The sequence below is a fragment of the Sus scrofa genome, chromosome 1 (assembly GCF_054392235.1).
Source record: "Sus scrofa isolate SSC_HxYL_T2T_F1_AM1 chromosome 1, Sscrofa_HxYL_maternal_Yorkshire_Landrace_v2.0, whole genome shotgun sequence".
NCBI lineage: Eukaryota > Metazoa > Chordata > Mammalia > Artiodactyla > Suidae > Sus > Sus scrofa.
The window spans coordinates 121,254,250-121,273,299 of NC_139383.1; the positions used below are offsets into that span (position 1 = coordinate 121,254,250).

Here is a 19,050-nt window from a genome sequence, read left to right on the forward strand (position 1 = left end):
GAGCTTTGATTCCAAGGCCCAACCCTGCACCTTAGTTTCCTCACTAGTCAGTGAGGGTGGAGAGGGGTCAGCATTTCTGAGTGGGGCAGTGCAGGTCTTCACTGCCCATGACAGATCCAGGACTGTGGGACCACAGCACCACCTGTCAGGGCTACAGCAGCCTCTCTCCTTTTCCACATGCCCTGTGGGAGGAGGGCCCAGATCTTTGAGGTGCCCTTGAGGGTGGCTTTCATTGAGTCTGTGGTACTCACCCAGAGTGAGCAAAAAGGCATTTTCATATTGGTTGGAATAAATGCTCATTTCATTGACTTACTTCCAAATTTTCCTCATTAGAGAGGGAGGATTGCTGGAAGAGGTGGTAGAACAGTGACCAGAGCAGACCACATTCTCTCTGAGCCCAGCTTCATCCTCTGCCTTTGAAAGAAAAGCACCTTCCACACACTGTTCTTGTGGGACTGAACCATGGTGATCTTCACTAGGGCAAAAACACTGTGTCTGACTGTTCAGTATGTTTTTTATAAAGGATGATTGCTTCAGTGGTTTTCAGGAGCCCAGTAGGACCACCTTTTGGGATAATAGCATGTATATCTACATGCATCATAGAGGATATTGGCTTCTCTGAGTGACACTGCAGGACACAGTAGGAGTTGCCACTGTGGCACAATGGGATCAGTGGTATTGCTGCAAAACCAGAACACAGGTTTGCTCCCTTGCATGTGGGTTGTCGCACAGTGGGTTGGGGGATCTAGTGTTACTGCAGCTATGGTGTAGGTTGTGGCTCAGATTTGATCTCTGGCCTGGGAATTTCATCTGCCACCAAAAAAAAAAAAAAAAGAAAAGAAAAGAAAGAAAAGGAAGGAGGAGGGAGGAAGGAAGGAAGGAAAAAAGCACAAAATTTGTCACCGTCTCACTGCTTGCCTTTGACCGTGGCCTTACACACCTCTGTGCTGAAAGTCTTCCAGGCTTGATAATTGGCCCCAACTTCTTAGGGTGGGTGAGAAGTTGCTTGTGTGGATGTACTCTGCACAGAGAGAACAGGAATGGAATGAGGTTGGGGGAGCTATTTAGAACAGTGCTTTATCAACTCCCAGAAACTTTTCCATATGTATTTGCTGGATCAAATGCAAAATAAGGTTGTTAAATGGAACAGGAAAAGGTCCTCATTGTTTTCTTGCTGAAGTCCATGATATTTACCTTCAGATTTGGCAAATGGAAGGCCATCTTCTCAGCTGCTAATTGGGGTAGTGCTGGAGGGATAGTGAGCAGCAGCCTTTGACATTTACAGAACTAGACCAGATGCTTTTAGCACATCTAAACCAGACGTTGGATTTATTTTTATATATGTAAATTCCCCCTTTTCCCTCTAATTTTGTTCTTTGCATTGTCATAGCTGCATTGTGCTCTGAACACTATCACTGAGATTAGCAATATTTATTTAAAATTAGGAAATATTTATTTTGTTGCAAATTCATTTCCCCCCTATTTTCAGATGCAGTAACACAGTCAACTACCCTAATGATGAAGGCCCAGGAAGGGGATTTAACCCAATAGCTCTTATTTATGTAAGTAAGGCTGAGCTTTCTAGTGCTACCTCGAAAGGGAAATTTCCCACTGGTTTAGTTTTGTACCTCTGGGTACAACTTTCACCTTGGAAAGTGGGAGAGCCATCAGGAAAACCCCCAAATCCTCAATAACCCATTGCAGGAGGGAGGGGTGGGTCTTCTTCTGGTTCACCCATTCTTTTAAGAAATGTCAAGGAAGGTCTTTTCCCAGTAGTGGAAACATCTTGGCTTCCTGCTGCCTTCCTGGGGGCAGACGACACCTGAGCATCACACCTTAGGTCTTAGCATCTCCAAGGGTGACAGGTTGGGATGCAATATTCACTCGGTGGCTTTTGAATGGCTTTCTAATTGCTTCTAGCTTTACACTTTGGAGAAATTACAAAATAAAAAGTTTCTTTTGAGGTGGAACTTTTACATCTTTGCCAAATGATCATGTTGCCGTGTCTGGCTCCCAATACCAGCAGGCCTTGATGTGAAACGTTTTGGGGCGCCTGGGGAATGGATATGACCTGCCTCCTAATGGTGGTGGGGCCTTCCCAGGGGCCCCCTGTGGCCTCTGAGACATGGACACAGGGCTCCCTCTGAGCTCCTTTCCTTTGGGGGAATGATTAGGTATGTCGTTTAATCAATTCGGGTTGCTTGCCTGGGGTTGTTGAGAAGCAGGTGTTGATCACAGGAGTCATTATTTAGGGCTGCATACCCCAAATGATTTACCATCTGAGAGCTAAAGCAGAAAATTCATTCTCACTTGTCAGATCTCCTTTTTCATTCCTCCCCCACCCCACCCCCCGCCCCAAATGTGCTGCCTGTTACTGTTACGAATGCACCTCCAGCCCCTTACCTGCCTGCTGTGTTCTCCCGCTCTGGCTGCTGTGAGATTCTCTCTAGAGATCCACGCGTGTAGCAGACTCCACACGCTCAATCCACACAAAGGGCCATCCCCGCCCTTCCCTGGCTTGCATTTTATAATGCTCAGTCTGAAATGACCTTTAAAAAGCCAGATAATATTTTATTTACCTTTTTTCTCCCATTTACTGTTAAATGTTAATGAAGGTAAGAGATTCAAATTCCTGCTAATAAAACACTTTAATTGACTCAAGTGTAACCATAACTGTAAATTGGCTACTTTGAACGAACGACCTTAGCGCTTCCCTGCCCCTGCCTCTGCCGCCTGTGCAATTTTGGAAGTTGGCAGCAAACATTTTCTTTGTTCTTCTGCAGGTGGCACATGCAGCCCAAGGGCCTCTACTGTAAGACAGGCCACCAGCTTCTTTGGATCTTAACAGAACAAACTGCCCTTCCTTCCCTACCACGCCCTTTTTATTGAAATCTTTCAGATTGAGGGTCCATTTTAAGCACTACCTCCTCCAGGAAGCCCTGCAGGATCCCTCCTTCCCTCTCATCTGCCTCCAAATGGTCACAGCACTTCGTGATCCTTTTACTTTGCCTTTTGTTAGAGTCACTTTTCCCGCAGCGTTATCTCCTTCCTCAGATTGGAAAACCTAGGCATAGTTGGGGCTCAATACCTATCTGTTAAGTTGCCTTAACTGATTTGAGTGAGAGGGAAAAAATGCAGATTTAGTCTGCCATCGCAATTCTCTAGGGCCTTCTTAAAAACACTGATAAAATGCTCTTTGTCTGGATTTCTTAGGGAAGGCCACAAAATTTGTAATAATTTGCTGCTTTGGAGATTTTTGAGAAGGAAGAAAATGGCATGATCTATAACCTCTATAATAAAGAAACAAAAGCAAGAGAAAACCTGTGTATGATCTTTACATAGGGTGAGAGAGTGTGGTCGGAGAAGATGACTGGACCAGGTTCTCTTTCTCTGGCTACAGCTCAGCTCCTCTAGTGCTGAGTGGAGCTCAGATGGATGCTGGGCCTCTCCTCATGTTGCCTGGACTGTATTTGGGCAGGTCTTCCATCCTTTTACAAATCCAGAGAGCAGCTGGTTTGGGATGGTAAATGGTCAGCTCCTCCACAGAGGCATCTCTCTCACCAGTGAGCTCTGGGGAAGAGGTAGTCAGCCAGTGAGGGTATCAGAGCAGAAATGTAAAGACAATGACCATTTAGTTACTGTGTGATCCTGAGTTTCCCCCTCTGTAAAAAGGGGATAAATGCAAGACCTTCTTCCCTAGAGTTATTTTGACCATTAGTGATTTAAGCACCATGGATTTAAGTAGAAAGCTCTTGGCATAATATCCGGCCCACAATAGATAGTAAATGCTAGCTTTTTATTTTTCATGATGGGCAAGCAGAAGAGAAGAAGGGGAAGAAAAAGCAAAAGTGATACAGTCTGTTTCCTCTTCATGATAAGAGCCCTGAACTTTGGAAAAGGGATTCCTTGCTTGTACTTCACCAACTCCCTTCACCTCCCTGTGCAAGAACCGCTTCTTCCCGGAAGCCTTTCCTGATGCCCCACCTCTTCACTTCTTCCACATTTCTACAGTGTTTTGGCACCGGCACAGGCACTTTTCCTAAATAGGGCCTGGAACTGCCTTCCAGCTTCCGGGTTTCTCTTTCTAGTCACTTTAAGTCAGTGGGTCTCAACTAAGATCCCATGGAAAATGTCAGTTTCAGAGCTAAACAGAGATGTTCTGCTGCTGAGATAGAATAATATCCTTTGAATACTACTCAGCCATAAAAAAGAATGAAATAATGCCATTTGCAGTCATCTGGATGGACCTAGGGATTATCACACTAAGTGAAGTAAGTCAAAGACAAATATTATGTGATAACACTTATATGTGGAATCTTTAAAAAATGACATGAATGAACCCATTTGCAGAGAACAGAAATAGATTCACAGACATAGAAAAAAAATTAGTTATCAAAGGGGAAGAGGGGGTTGGGGGATAAATTAGCAGATACAAACTACTATATATAAAATTAACAACGAGGTCCTACTGTATAGCATAGGGAAACTATATTCAATAACTTGTAATGAACTTTTATGGAAAATAATCTGAAAAGTAATATATGTGAGATATATTATATATATATATATATCTGAATCATTTTGCTATACACCAGAAACTAATACAATGTAAATCAACTCTACTTTAATAAAATAAAAAAGATTAAATTCCTGCTTACCCCCCTCCAAAAAAGAAGGAAAACTAAAAGAATAATATCCTTTGTTTTTCCGTTCGATGCATGGTGTTAAGAGTTCCCTCCCGGGAGTTCCCTTCTTGGCTCAGCAGTTAACAAACCCGACCAGGATCCATGAGGATGTGGGTTCGATCCCTGGCCTTGCTCAGTGGGTCAAGGATCCGGCATTGCTGGGAGCTGTGGTTCAGGTCGCAGACAAGGCTTGGATATTGTGTTGCTACGGCTGTGGCATAGACCAGCAGCTGTAGCTCTGATTGGACCCCTAGCCTGGGAACCTCTATATGCCACGGGTGCAGCCCTAAAAAGCAAAAAAAAAAAAAAAAAAAAAAAAATTCTCTCCCATAAATTCTGTTTATTCTGTCAGCACCTACCTCTCCTTAATCATCTGTGATCGTGTCCCTCAGCCCCTGGCTCACCAGGGTGAGGTGACCAGCCATTGGACTCACCTGGGGAACATTAACAACATCACTGTGCAAGCTCCACTCCTGACCAGTGAAAGCAAATTCTGGGGGTGGGGCCTGGGCATCTGCAGATTTTTTGATGTTCCCTAATATACAGTCAGGGCTGAGACCCAGAGATCAGCAGCGATTTATGTAAGAGAAAGGGTAAATGTATATTAGGTGTATCCATGGGTAATTTTGAAAATAGACAATCTAGCTTAGTTCATAATTTAATAAATTAATATGTGCTCATGGCTCTACATTTACATAGAAAACATTGAACAGTCCTGTTGGGGGCTTGTTTCCTGGCTATTTTCCTTTGGGCTATGTTGTTTCATGGCATGCTCTAGGGTTTTCCTGTTGAAATTGCTGAACTTGTGCAAATATGTCAGCTGGTCAACCCGCAAGCCGGAGAAGCTTTTGAAATCATAGGCTCCTGTTAGTATGGACTTGTTACTTTTGCTCTGTTTGCTCTAGCTGCTGAGGTCTTTGCTTTTACAGCCTATTTATCAGTGTAGCCTATTGGCCACAAGAGGGACAAGGAAAAAGAATGGCTTACCACAAACACTTCCCCACTGCTGGGGAAAAGTAGAAAACACATCTTCCCTCTAAATTGGGAGGACAGCATCATCTTATACAGGATAAACAAACTGCAGTAACTAGCATCTTTGTCACAAACAATGGTACAGACATTTTTTTTTTTTACCTACAAAGAAATTTGGAAGACCAGGATATGCCCCAGGTTAGAACATTATTCAAGTTATAAGATTCCTGCTAAGATAGCCAGAGGGCTCAGCAGTTGTTCTGGGGCTAGACGCAGTTGAAGTGTGGTCACTGATTCCTGCGTGACGGTATGGGTCAGTTCAGAAGAGGTAGGGAAAGCCATTGGCTTATTGGGATAAATTTATAGTTAGTGTCTAATTTTATTAGGAATTTAAGGAAAAACTTGATAGCCTGTTTTTGTAGAGAGATTGTGATGGTTCTGGATGAACAACTTCACTGAATCAATATGTGAACATTTTGTCCCTTTCAATGAATAAGTATTTACTTGTAGCTTCACAGCTAGTTCTTAGAAGTGAGATTCCTTCTGCCCAGCACTCTGCATTCGTTTTTTCTTGCTCCAGTGGTTAAGAGCCTCCATCAGGAGCTAGACCTGATCGTTAATCCAGAAAGATCTGTGACCTCTCCTAAGCCCTCTTGTCACAATGTCTGTTCACTTGGCTTAAACCAAGGCTGAGGGGAGTTCCCGTCATGACTCAGCAGTTAATGAACCCGACTAGCATCCATGAGAACGAGGGTTCTATCCCTGGCCTCGCTCAGTGGGTTAAGGATCCGGCGTTGCTGTGAGCTGTGGTATATAGGTCGCAGATGTGGCTCAGATCCCACATTGCTGTGTGTAGGCCGGCAGCTACAGCTCCAGTTGGACCCCTAGCCTGGTGTTGGAAATTAAAATAACTCTGGCTTGGGTTGCCAGTGTCAGAAAGTGAGACACATGGACAAGGAGAAATCTCGACAAGGCTCTTTACTTCTGCAGAAGGGCACAGGTACTCCAAAAAGCGTGCATGCTCAAGGACCCTCCCCTATTTATCCCTAATGCAGGTTATGTCCCCTTGCATTGGTCAGGTCAGGGCACACATTCTTCCCGGTTGGCTAATTGAAACAAACTGTTGCTGGGAAAAGAGGTAAAGAGGAAGGGGGTCGCAGGGGCGTTTCAGCCGAAACCAGATCAAAATGGAGTAACCAAGATTTCCTTTGATAGAAAAGACTTTATGTTACTTTCCACACTGGGAACCTCCATAACGCTGTGGGTGCAGCCCTAAAAAATAAAGAAACAAACCAGGGCTCCGAATTCTAGCTTTCCATCTTTTAAAACTATGGAAAATTTTGCATGAGTTTTATTGCACAATCCTGGTCGGGAGAGAGACCAATAACAGGAGGATGGTGGCAGGTGGTCTGAACGCAGTTGTCGTTAACTTGTCTGCTTGTTTCTATGTGCTGCTTCTTCAATACCTCACAATGCTTCAGTGCCTGTGTGAGAGAAACCACCCTCAGTGAGGCGAGGAAGCAAGGCCAGGGAATGCCATTGTGTGGTTTTATCTGCCTTCAATCTCCCCCTTACTACCTGTAGCTTAAACATGACAGGAACAACCCTATAAAATTAGCTTCGTGGGATGAGACAGGAAAAAAAAATGTCAAGAAGCCGGCCCTTCCCCCTCCCCCTTCTCCATCTGGGTTAATACACTCCGGCTTTAGGAGTTTTTAGCCCACTAGACAAAATGCTCTGGGGCTCTTATTGCTTTAATAAACAGACCAAACTCTTGAGGACAAAGGAGGACAAACCTGCCCGCTGAAAATTATGTGACTTGAGCTCTTAAAAAGCTTGTGTTGGATTCAGTGAACAGCGCGTCCTGAATTGAATAAATTGTTGGTGCTCCCCCGCCACATCTACACAGCTTTCAGTGCCCTTGTGACCAAATGTTTATTGTCGGCCCCAACTTAGGCACACAGTATTGACCAATGTCTCCTTAGGAAAGCGTTTTGTAGGTTTGGTGGCTTTGAGGATCCGTGTATTTAAGGTTAAGGGTTCCTGGACTTTAGGGATGTGGGTTTTTTTTTCAAAGGGGTTTTGCTTTCAAATATGGAAAATAGGCCCTTTGTGGTGAGTGTGCTTTTCCTGGTACAAAGAGTGAATTTGTAAATATCTGTTTATGAAAAAGTTGCATTTTTCAACATCATGGCATGATCTTCTAAACCAATACATAAATGGATCTTTAGTGTCCATGGAAATCTTTTGCATTTGAATATAAAAATCCATTGAAGGAGGGAGAAGGGAGAGAAAGAAATGGGTAAATAAATACAAAAACTCTTAAGAGCTTCTGGGCTGGTTTCAAGAATGCCCCACAAAACAGGTTTTCATGGTTGTATGGGGTGATGTGATCCTATTCAATCTTCTTTTCCTTTCTTTAGAATTTCTGAAGAAGCTGTTGCAAATGGCTTCGGGGCTGTTCCTAAAATAGATTTTAGAGATGAAAAAATGAGCGAATGCATAGACAATCTGAGACAAATGATCAGCTCTATACTGATGCTGAGATTGTAAAATGACCGCTGTGCCTTGTAAGAAATGAATATTCAAGATGCCCCTGCTGGGTGCCTTTTCCTATTTGAACCAACGACTGTTTGGGCCGTGATTCACTTGTTACCAAATTAAACACTCTTTGCACACAGCAGAACAACTTTACGAAGTCAGATTTTGAAGTGCAAACATCTTTTCTGCTCTAGCCACGGAACCTGTCACAATCTTCATCGGGAACTGAATTAAGTTTAAAATATCATCAGAGGGTATTGATCTCTCCCGAGCCTGGAGCTGTCCCCTGTACATCCGGCGTTTTTCTGTTGACACAGTGTATCACTTAGCAACGAGCCTGAAAGGCCCTATATGCATTGATTGCACACCATTGTCTTTAAGGGGTGGAAGTGTTAACTGAATAAGCCCCACCCCCCTCCCCGGGTGACCAGACGGTCATTCCTCTCATGTTGATAATCTGTGTACATCAAAAATATTGTTTATTGCATTGCCTGATCTCCTGATTTTTACATCTCTGGCTGAAGGAATAGTTAATTCCCTACATGGCAGAGAACCCAGATCTACTTTCCTGACATGGAGTGACTGATAAGAGCAGTTTTTGTCCCCACTTCTCCTGATAAATCATTAAATGCATCTGACAGCTAACTGCAGATGATAACGCTAACTTGCTTCTGTAGTTCTCAGAGGCTGCAGAAGTTACAAGCCTGCAATTACCCAATAAAGAGAAAAATATTCCTTTCGGTCTGTGAGTAGTTTTGAAATGAACGGCAGGATGTGTTACATGGCTGTGAAGATGTTAAGGTTTTACAATGGACGGCGGGCTCTGACAACATTTGAATGAAAAGGAAATATGGCCTAACCAAAGGCTGTTTTCAGAGTGAATGAAATTTCCAAGTGGAAATTCTTGCTTAAGAGACAAGGGTAAGACACATTTCTGCATCAGTGGCCGTGGCTGAAGCTATAGACTGGACTGGTGGGTCAAACAGGCATTTTACCTCACACCGCCCCCTTGTACAATGATCTTTTTCAGAGACTGTCCAGCAAGGCTGCTTTTTCACAAACCTCTGAGACAACGAGGGCATTTCAGCCAAGGAATTTTTGCATGGAGGCAAAGACCAGATGGGTGAGTTTGGTGCCCACCTTCATCAAACCATGGGGCAGCGGCCACAAAGTAGAAATGTGGTGGCTCCGGTCCTACAGTGCCTGGTTTTGAGAAATGTTTTGCTTCTTTGGGAGTTGATATCATACTGTATCCAGCTTTAAAAGGAGCACAGTCAACCAATATGTCTTGAGAAGTGTGCCAACAGGGCAAGTGATTTCAAAACCAAGCGACGAATCATGTTGCTTTAGTATTACGTTCTGTCAGAGGGAAGGGCACTAGAATATGAAGTCATCATGCCAAAAGGTTCTTTGGTATATTTTGAAGTTTTTTTCCTCTCTGCAGCCCTTTTTATCAAATAGGGAATCTTCTTAAAAGAATCAAATTCTAATAATCTTTCCCCTTTGATAAAGACCTTGGACCTTTATGCCTTAGAAGAAAGAAACATGCAACCCCAGACTTTTGGACATAGATTCATCTGAGCGGGGACATTAGAGCAGGAAAAGATGGGGACCGTTGTGGGTCTTCCTGTTAAACATGAGGAGATATGAGAAGGCCTTCATTATTAGAAATAAAAATGTTTTAAATGAAGATACACATTTTTAAGGGACACCCATCTCCTCTTGCACCTCCTTCCCCCCAGATCCTCTCAGTATTCTCTCTGCATGTTAAGCCTGTGACTAGTCATCTTGGCCTGGTTCAGCTGCTAAGTGAATGCTGCTTCTATAAACATTTCACTGCTACAAGCTGGATTTTTCACAGCATTAACTTTAACTACATGGGTGTTTGTAATGGAATAAAACTTCAAATTGATGTTTTGCCGTACTGCTAGTTAAAGAAGTGGGCCTCAAAGGGAGATGGATGTGCGCCTCATTTCGTGGGAAAATTGTTACCTCGTAGGCCAAGTTGAAGTTGGAAGCTGAAGCTTCAGGGGGAAAGCCTTAAAGAAAAAATACACATGCACAAGGCCCCGATTTCTTATATGAAATTCCTTAGCAAATTTCCAACCTCATATTAATTTAAAATTGATTTTAAATACGTACAAGCTTGAATTAATTGAGTAGAAAATAAAACGTCTCAACGGAACCATCTGTGCAGACCTCACTCGAGAAATGACTCTGTGTGGAACCTCGGAGGGAAGTTGAGAGAATTTGCTCACTGTCCCTTTCAGGGCACCTGCTATTTCCTTCACATTGAAATGCATCTGAGGATAGAGTTCCTAGCTGCTGCCCAGGAATCAAAGGCTTCCTTTATAAGAGGCAGATTATTTAATTGTGGTTTAGATTACCCTACAAACAGCCCAGCCACTTTGAACTCGGTTGAGTGGGCGGTGGTGGTTTGTAAAAATCATCATTGCATTACCCGACTCCCAAGCGTCAACTAGAGGGTTAGGAGCAAATATCACTCAAAAGGCCACAAGTCCTTTCCTGCGGGACCCCTGTCTCCCCATAAAACAGCCTCCTTTTTCTTAAAATTTTATCCCATCAAGGTCTAAGGATGTTGATATTAAAATAATAATAGAGGGAAGGCTGGAAGAGGGGCCCCTCTTTAGAGTTAAATGTTATCTGCTTAGACTAATATTGCAATTGCCACCCACTGACATAATTTGTTTCACAGTCACAGCTTGGCAGCATGAATCAAATGTTGACATTCTAATTTCATGCACACATGGGCGTTTGGCTGAGCAGGCCCGCAGCCTCCAGACCATTCCCTCTGTACCTGTGTAAATCAGGCCGACAAGGCGTGCTCTCAACAGCATGCTGCTGAAGTTGCCCTCTTCTGTTGGGAGAACTTCTGAGCCTGCTTCTTCCTGTGTTTGTGTGTTCGCCTCCTACCTTACAGAGTGTCACACAAATACATTTTTACTCCTATCGGCCATGTGACTTTCTTTGTCTTTTTCTCTTTGGTATTGCAGGCTTCAGAACTTCCCTGAAGTTCTCACTTAGCAAATGTGTCTCCATTTGGTATTCTCCATACCAAAGAGAATAAGTACTATTTAGTGAAGGCCCCCTGATGACTGGAAATGAGAGGCTGGGAGTTCCTGTTGTGGCTCAGTGGTTTAAGAACCCACCATGATCTCTGTGAGGAAGCAGGTTCGATCCCTGCCCTTGCTCAGTGGGTTAAGGATCCTGCATTGCCACAAGCTGCGGCCTAGGTTGCTTTGGCTGTGGCCTAGATCTGTAGTTGCAGCTCCAATTTGAGCCCTAGCCTGGGAACTTCTGTATGCTGCAGGTATAGCTGTAAGAAGGAAAAAAGAGAGAGAGAGGCTGGTTTCCCTGTGAAGTATGTGCCCCCAAATCCATATGTTGCAGCCGTAACACCCAGCATGACACTATTGAAGATAAGCTCTTTAAAGAGGTAATTGAGTTTAAACAAGGTCATAAGGGTGGAGCCCTGATCCAGTTGGACTAGTGTCCTTCAAAGAAGAGGGGGAGACACACCCACAGAGAAAAGTCCATTCAAGGAGAAAAGGAGAAGTCTCTGCAGTTTAAGGGAGGGAGGCCTCAGGAGAAACCACACCTGCTGACCCCCTGAGTTCCTACATCCAGCAGATGTGGGAAGACATGTCTGTTTAAGCCCCGCCAGCCTATGAGAGTTTGTTATGGCCATGCTGGCAAATAGTTACTTTGTGCTGGTCAAGGGGCAGACATCCTCTGAGTGCTCTGCCGTTTGACGAGGTCCCCTCAAACCACCTGAGCCCATGGCTCTCCCACTAGACGTTGTCAGTGTGAAGAGAGTTTTAGGGCCACAGCCATCAAGACCTTGAATGAAACCAGCAGAGCGTTGCAGGGCAGCCCCTGTTTGACCTTCTACTAGGGAAGGATTAATGGCCAGCCCTTTGTGTTGGAAGAGGATGCTCTGACCACATGCAGATGGACCTGAGGGAGTGCTGTTTCCCAGTTCCTGTCTCAGGGTGGCCTCAGCCAGTGCCACGCTCATGTTTGGTTCTTGAAGGTCATGGGCTGGCAGGGAGTGGGTCAGGTGGCATGGGTGGGGCTGTTACTGTTGGCTAAGATACAGAGTAGGGCAACTGGTTTGTATCAGGATGTACCCACCTCTTAAGTCTGTGGCTTCACTCTCTTGCCTTTTCCCAGCTTTGATGTCATTGCCTCTCTCCCGATCGGTTTTTCCTACTTATGGAATATTGCCCAGAAGTCCAAGCCCATGTTCAGTGGGAAATTCTTCCCAGAGATTATTTGTCACTGAATCATTTGGTCATCAAAGACGTTTGTCATGGTATTTATCAGCCTTGAATTTTGTATGGGTACACAAAAAAACTTGGAAGTCTTTCGGCCCCCTTAAAGAGTTGAGAGTCTGGACTCTTACATAGAAATGTTGAAAACTGTAAATTTTTCCAGCAAAGCATGATTCATATAATCTGGAGGTGTTTGGAGCCCAGCTTAAGTACTGTCTTTGGGATCTATCATCTACCTTTCTTGGGTTTTAGTGTCTTCGCTTGCAGAAAAAGGGGTATTTTCTCTGGATGCTTCCAGTTTGATGATCTGATTATTCTTTTATTTGAAAAAAAATGTGATAAAAGTCCCCGAGAGCAAGGAATGAAAACCAGTGATTCAAGTTTAGCTCAGCTCAAGAAAAACATACTGATGCTTGCTATGGGCCAGACGTGATGGTAAGTGCTTAGCGCCCAGAAATGAATAAGATGTAATCCTCAAGCCCTAAATCAAAACGCAAAATTGAGATCAAACTTCAAGAGGGGGAGAAAGTCTGTCACAACAGAATTATTGTCTAGTGGCTTGTATATCTGTTTAAGAACAAATGTTATTTACTAAGCTAAACTCTGTTTGTAGGAGAACACGGAGCAATTGTTACCCTGGTCCACGAAAATAAAACTTAATGGCTTCTAATTAACTGTGTGACCTTGGAGGGCATATAACCTTTCTGGGTCAAGGTCACCTTCTCTTTTAAGTAAGGGGATTGGTCTGTGCTTCCTAAGTTTTCTTCCAGTATTAACATTCTATAATTATGGGACTGTGAACTCCCTAAACAAATAATACTCCCAAGAACCCCCAAAGGTAGAAGAAATTGACTGAATTTCTTGGAAAGCATGTTTTCTCTCCCGTTTCTGAGATAACAAGATATGAGACTGCCTTCATGTTACTAAGAGATATGTAAGTCAAAAAAAAAATCCAAAAGAGTGGATATATGAGCAGCAGTGACTAAAGTACTCTAAAGAAATTTGTCACTGTCATCGATGCATTTTCTCTTTGCTGCCACCCCACATATATTCTTTTGTCTCTTAGCTGCAAATACTGCATCCTGAATTTCCTGTTGGCCTGGTGCTGCTGTGGTCATGCTCCCTCTAGAGTGTACAACGGCATCGCTAGTTAACCACAAGCATCTGGGGCTGTGATTCAAGGCAACAAGCCTCTGCTCTCCCTTTCTGATTTTGGGTCATTACCACTGCCCTCCCCAAAAGGATCTGACCTTGTCAGACCAGGGCCCCCCATCCCCCTCACACACCATCACTCAAATCTTTCTCCTGCTTCAGTACTCGCCCTACTCCCTGTACTTCCAGAAGTTCTATGTTCAAGACTTCACTTCCTTCTCGAACACTTGTCCTGTGCCTCACAGCACCAGAGTTTCTTCCTCTCTCTGACTCAGACCAGCATTCCATTATGTAGTTTAGCTGCCTCACACGTGCTTATGCATTTCCTCCAAATGCCTCCCAGACTGTGAATCATCTGGACTTTTTTGTCAGCTAGAACGGAAAGTCTCCCAACAGAAACACCATGCCTTCCAAGGGTTTTTTGTGCCTCCCATGACATGTGGCTAAGTGCACAATGATGCTCAATAAATGTTTACAAAATTAAATTGAGAAAATCTGAAGATAGTTTTTTTTTTTTTTTTTTAATTTACTCGTAGTCTTAACTGAATTTCAACAGTGCTTTCTTATGACTGTAGCTGTGGCAGAGGCAGGGTGACCAGCAAGAACCAGAGATTTAGAGTTCAGTAGATCCACGTCTGAATCCCAGCTCTGCTAATTTACTCTGTCAATCACAAAACATTTATTGAGCAACTACCATGTGGATGATGGATAAATAGATAAATAGGATATTGTTCTTGCATGTAAGTTCACAGTCTAGGAACTGTGTTGCTTAATTTCTCTGAGGCTCAATTTCTTCAACTGAAAATGAGAATGGTTAACTATTTCTTTGAAATGTTGTAGGTATGTCAGTGTTTCCTGTTTTTTTCTTTTCCTAATTTCTTAAGGGCTTTCAGTAAAGAAATCAATTGCTTAATGGCGCTGTTTTTTTTCCTTCTTTAAATGACTCTCGTCATTTGACAACAGTGACTCTCCAATTTGTTCTAAAATTAGCCTTGAATTTAAAATCCACACACATTTTTTAAAAAATTTTAGATCGTAAATAGTCTAGGTATTGATTCTGAGACCAAAGTTAAAAATCTCACTTGCCTGTGATAGATCCTTTCTACATTATCTTTTATCTTTTTACATGACTGGTCTGGAGCCCCAGCCTCAAGAAGATAAACTTTAAAACTCAGGGAAATAAAAAGTATGCCTCAGGAATGATTGCTCCTTGACATTGCATGGTTGAAGTTGAGACTCAGATTGGTAAGCTTTGGGGATGCAGGTACCTTCCGGAATGAGCAGAGAGGAAAACAGGCTGTAACCTAGAGATCAGGTGTGGCCAAGTACATGGTATGATCAGTGAGGCCAGCGTTAGTGGTCAGGAAAATCCATCTTGTCTCTGAATTCTTTGACCACCCCTTGGGAGAGAGGTTATGGGATTACATTGGAAAAGCACATGTCTCTCTGCCTTGTGATTCTTGGTTCCCATTCATCCCAGAGAAGGAGGGTGGAACCAGATGCTCTGATACAGAGCCTTGTGCCTCATTACCCAGTGGCATGGCCAGTTTCCTCTTAGATGCTGGTTTCATAAAGAGAGGTTCCACTTGCCTAATGAACAAAACACATTGTTGAATTTTACCCTGAGATTTGCTGAGGGTGATCTTTGAGCTTTGATCCATGGTACATGAAATAAGTCAAACTTGACAACGCGGGAGAAAGGCCTGACATAGTGATGACTCTGAATTGTAACGTGTTTAAAATATGATGTCATGATTCAGATTCCTCATGTGTAAGATGAAGAGGTTGAAGGATTCTTCTAGTACTATCCCTCAATGACCCTGAGAATATAACATAAATGAATGAACATTCTCCAGAGTTCCCCTACCACCCAAAAGGGGAAGAAATTGATGAATATCTAAAAGATAGTTTTGCTCATATTTATGTAACATACCATCTAGTGTTAGTTATAATGCCACTAAGACATTTGTGGAAATATAAAAATTGAGTCCTAATTAGAATTGCTATGAATCTTTGCTGGGTACCTTCCCCTTTGGGCTACCAGTCTGTCTGTCCCTTCCACAGGGAGGACCCAAAGGCTACCTTTCCTCTGGTATGTAACTGAAACTCAATAACTATGTGTTAAATTACAAGTGGAGATTAAGTACAGAAATACATGTAGAATTATCTTGTGGTCTGTAAATGCTATCTCTCTCTCTCTCTCCTTTTTTAAAAAAAAAAAAAAACAACAAAAAACACTGTCAGTAAACTTCTCCTTTTCACAGAGCTCAGTCATCACCTCTTCAGGGAAGCCTTCCTCAGTTGTCCTCCCTGTGACAAATCTCCAGTCACGTGCTCTGATGGCACCATGTGTTTAGTACTTACGGAATGTGATAGATAGCATTAAATTGTTCATGTTTGGTTTGTGAGATGAACTTGATTATTGGCCCTCACCAAACTAAGCTCTTGGCTCATCAGATAGGGCTCTCATCTCCTTTTGTTCACTCCTGTATCCCTGGTGGGCAAAAAGCACATACTCTGTTTGCTGAAGGAAGCAGGAAAAAGAGGGAGAGATAAAAATATCAGTTTTCAATAACTTGAACCACAGTGGCAAAATATGGGCCAAAGCAGAATTCATATGCCCAGATGAATCGGTGAAAATAATTTCTATCTCACAGCTCTGTAGGTAAGTGAAATCTGAGAGGGGATATACAGATGCCTGTTGTTGTTGTTATTATTTGCTTTTTAGGGCCGAACTCACGGCTTATGGAGGTTCCCAGGCTAGGGCTCTAATTGGAGCTACAGCTGCCAGCCTCCGCCACAGCCACAGCAACACCAGATCCAAGCCACATCTATGACCTACACCACAGCTCATGGCAATGCCAGGTCCTTAACCCACTGAGTGAGGCCAGGGATCGAACCCGCAACCTCATGGTTCCTAGTAGGATTTGTTTCAGCTGTGCCACAATGGGAATCCTAGATGCCTATTATTATTAAGGTTACATTTCTAGCAGTGGATTCTTCCAAAATGATTTCAGACTTTTACCAGTCTCATTGTTCCTACAAGTAAAATCAGTATCCAAACAGAGATTATGTACAAGAGGCACACACAGCAGGCTTCTGCCCAGAATCTGGGATAATGACATTAAACAAATGGGTGCTGATTTGGACTGCGTGTTTCCTGGCAGCTGAGGTAAAAGGGGAAACACGTCGTGTCATGCAGTTTTCTTTTTCTGACCAAAGAAATCATTCAGATTCATCAGCGAAAATATATTTTCCTGGTACTAACCTCAAAGAAGAAATTTCTGAAAGGATGAATCACAGTTTTTTCCATCTGAAAAGGTCCATCCAGGAGTTCCTGTAGTTTGTTGATGGCTCAGCAGTAATGAACCTGACTAGGTTCATGGATGTGGGTTTGATCCTTGGCCCTGCTCAGTGGGTTAAGGATCTGCGAGCTGTGTAGGTGCAGGTCACAGAGGTGGCTTGGATTTGGCATTGCTGTGGCTGTGGCATAGGCTGACTGCTATAGCTCCAATTTGACCCCTAGCCTAGGGACTTCCATGCACTGTGGGTGTGGCCCTAAACACAGACACAGACACACAGACACAGACACAGACACACACACACACACACACACACACACACACAAAGGTCCATCCAACTGGAGTTATTTTATTTTATTTTGCTTTTTAGGGCCGCACTAGCTGGATATGGAGATTCCCAGGCTAGGGGTCGAATTGGAGTTACAGCTGCTGGCCTGTGCCACAGCCACAATAATGTAGGATACAAGCCATGTCTATGACCTACACCACAGCTCACAGCAATGCCAGATCCTTAACCCACTGAGTAATGCCAGGGATCGAACCTGCAACTTCATGGTTCCTAGTCAGATTCATTTCCACTGTGCCACAATGGGAACTCCCTAACTGAATTTATGATGTCGTTACATTGGAGCAAAGCTCTTTCACATTTTGAATGTTGTTTACAGGTGGTCACCATACTAGGGAATCTGAACCCAGTGTCATCCCAAGAAGGTGGAAGTCTTTTGTTTTGGTTTAATGCCTTGAGTTTCCTTGTCATCTCTGAGCTCATAAAGCCCTCAGAACTGCTTCTGGTCTTCTGTCCAATGAAAATTGAAGGCTCAGCCTGAGAACTCCTCCCTCCAGGCGTTCTTTCCACTGTACTGTGAATTCTTGTCTGCTGTTGACATTCGTCTAATTTCCTTTGACAGGAGCACATACTACCAGTGTTTTATTAAGCAAATGCAAGTAGATTTTTCCTCTTTGCTCTGTTATTTATTTATCAGCCATCTGGCTGGATCAGAAGTCTGGAAGGACGTTTTTCCTCTCCCTTCTGGCTAGTGAGAATCTGGCAGAGGGGTGGAATAAGCCAGGGACTGGATGAGAATCTCTAGGTCAGGTGGAAGGAAGTCAGCCCTTCGGTGATACAGCAGGTGAACCACCTAAAGGCAGCTTGCATGGCTAACTGGCATTTACTCAGGTCTCCACTTGCAGGCTGGAGAGCCAGGTATATTGGGGCTGTCTGGGGCTCTGCGTGGTGATTTGTGGGGAGGTAATATCTCCCATAGTGGGCCACGGTGGCACAAATGGGGCTTCTCAGGGAACTGAGCTGTCACTGGGAGCTCTTGGGTATCTGGAGGGAGGAAAAGGAAGAACAAATTGTGGCCCTGGGCAGGGGTATGTGAGGATTCCAAATTCAATGCCCTTAAATTCATCATCCTACCTTAACAATTTCATCTCAATTGGGTCAAACGTACAATAAGTAGATTATGAGATGTTATAAATTAGACCCACCTACTAGGTCAATACAAACTAAAAGGCTTAATGCTGCGTTTAAACAACCTAGTGCCTTTTTTTGTTTGTTTTTTTGTTTGTTTGTTTGTTTCCCAATTTGTTAGGAATCTTTTCTGTGCTTGTAAGTCAGAAAAGGGGAGAGAAAAGTCTGAACAGATAAAGAAATCTCTGTTGCGTTTTGGTCTCTTTTCCAGCATTTTCTGTTGTGTAGGAGGGAAACTGAATCTGGGTCCTGCTAACATTCTTTTAACTTCTCTTGCCCAAGGTCATGTCCACTGGCCACCCTGGAAGAGTCTAACTGTGTCAGTGCCATTGTTTGCACACTGGGAAAGACAGAAGTTCTTTTTACTGAAGGCTATTTTGTCCCCCTTGATTTGTCATTTTGAAATGTATCTCTTTAAAATGTAGCCTCAGATCGTAAGACAAATGAGCAAAGGCTTAAAGCCACGTAGCACGTGGCTAATTGAGAGGGACCCATCCAAATGACCCCACCTTGTCTACGCACAATCCTGCCAGCTGGCCATTTTAAATCTATCAGCACCCATGGGACTCAGTAGCAGCAAATGAAAAACACACATCCTGGGAAAATCCCACCAAGGAAATCTGGACCCT

At 43.5% G+C, this 19,050-nt stretch overlaps 1 long non-coding RNA gene across 2 annotated transcripts in view; it reads left to right on the top strand.

Moving 5' to 3' along the window:
* Positions 1–19,050, top strand: part of LOC110260996 (uncharacterized) — a 625,553-nt gene that overhangs the window by 283,368 nt on the left and 323,135 nt on the right. For both annotated transcript variants that reach the window (XR_014810176.1, XR_014810179.1), the window contains exon 3: positions 9,229–9,321. This is a non-coding gene — a long non-coding RNA (uncharacterized LOC110260996). The remainder of the gene's footprint in view (positions 1–9,228; positions 9,322–19,050) is intronic.